The following is a 1,328-nucleotide window of genomic DNA, read 5'->3' as shown; positions in this document are numbered from 1 at the left end:
AGGCGCCCTGCCGGTGGCAGGAGCAGGGGTGGCGGTGGAGGGGACAGGGTGAAGGCTCTCGCTGCTCCTGCCTCTGAGTGAAGGTGGCACCTGGGGTGGGGGGCTCTCCTGGGAGCTGCCCCCATGCCTGCTGTGGGGAGGCAGATGAAGTGCCCATTCCACAGCGCTGTTGCCCCATTTCTCCTGGTGGGGCTGGAGCCGGCCATGTTGCCGCACAGACAAGCACAGCTGAATTACAGGTGCTCCAGCTGTGAGCCCTGAGGAGAGGCCGTCAGCTACAGCACCCCTGCCCACCTCTTCTGCAGCCCAGCTGGAGCAGGTTTGCCACGTTCAGCCAGGTTGCAAGACACCACTAACGAGCTGCCCCTCCAGAGGTCTCTAAAGGAGAAAAAGGGGGCTGGAGAGTCATGTATAGTTACAGCATCCCCCTACCTCGCCCAAGCAGTGGGTGTGCAGGCAGCGTGTCCCAGCTCCCTGTGTGCCGCTGCAGCACCCAGTCTCACCCTCTCCCAAGTAAGAGCTCGGGCTGGGAGCTGGTGGGCAGCAGACCTCAGAAGACACCTTCAGAGAGGAGACCTGCCCAGGTAGGTGGGCTGTGGGTGGCTCAAACACACCCATGCCGGGAGCGGGTCTGGCACTGGGAGCATGTAGCCATGGGTGGATGTGACCAGCTGTGGCCACATCTCTCTGTGGGTCCCTGTCCTGCCAGGCTCCAGGAGCAACAGAGATGGGAAACTGCTGGGTTGTTGCTGTCCTCTGTCCCATGCCTCAAGGGGCTGGGTGGTTTGGAGGACTCTGTCCCAGCCGGGTCGGAGGAGCTGGAGGGCTGCTCCAGCAGGCAAGAGATCAAACAGACTGGCAACATCGTGTGTTGTGTGCTGCGGTGCTGCATCGCTCCTGCCCTGCATGCCCGGCTTCCCTGTCCAGCCGCTCGCTGCCCCGCTCAGCGCAGGCCCTGTGTGCCAGGGGCTCGCTCGCTGCCTGCAAGGGGTCTTACGTGCGGGGGCTCTGCCTCTGCAGCGGCTCACAACGTTGAGCGTTGCCAGGACTGTCGTCTTGATTGCTTGTTTTCATTCTGGTGGTTTTGTGACCTGAACTCGAGTGCATTTCCCAGGTCCTCCAGGGCAGGGCACACCAACACTGGCATCAGCATGGTGGGGGGGGTCAACAAGGGGCAAACCCATGGGGCCGGGCTCACCACGCTGGTGCTGTGAGCACTCTGCAGCCAGGCATTTTGGCAAGTCCCATGCCCCCCATGCAGTCCAACAAGCTCTCAGGTCTGTAAGTAACCACAGGTTCTCACTTTTGGCTAACTACTGCATTTTGAT

This window comes from Egretta garzetta, unplaced genomic scaffold (genome assembly GCF_000687185.1).
Source record: "Egretta garzetta isolate BGI_Z169 unplaced genomic scaffold, ASM68718v1 scaffold329, whole genome shotgun sequence".
Taxonomy (NCBI): Eukaryota; Metazoa; Chordata; class Aves; order Pelecaniformes; family Ardeidae; genus Egretta; species Egretta garzetta.
This window is presented reverse-complemented; position numbering follows the sequence as displayed.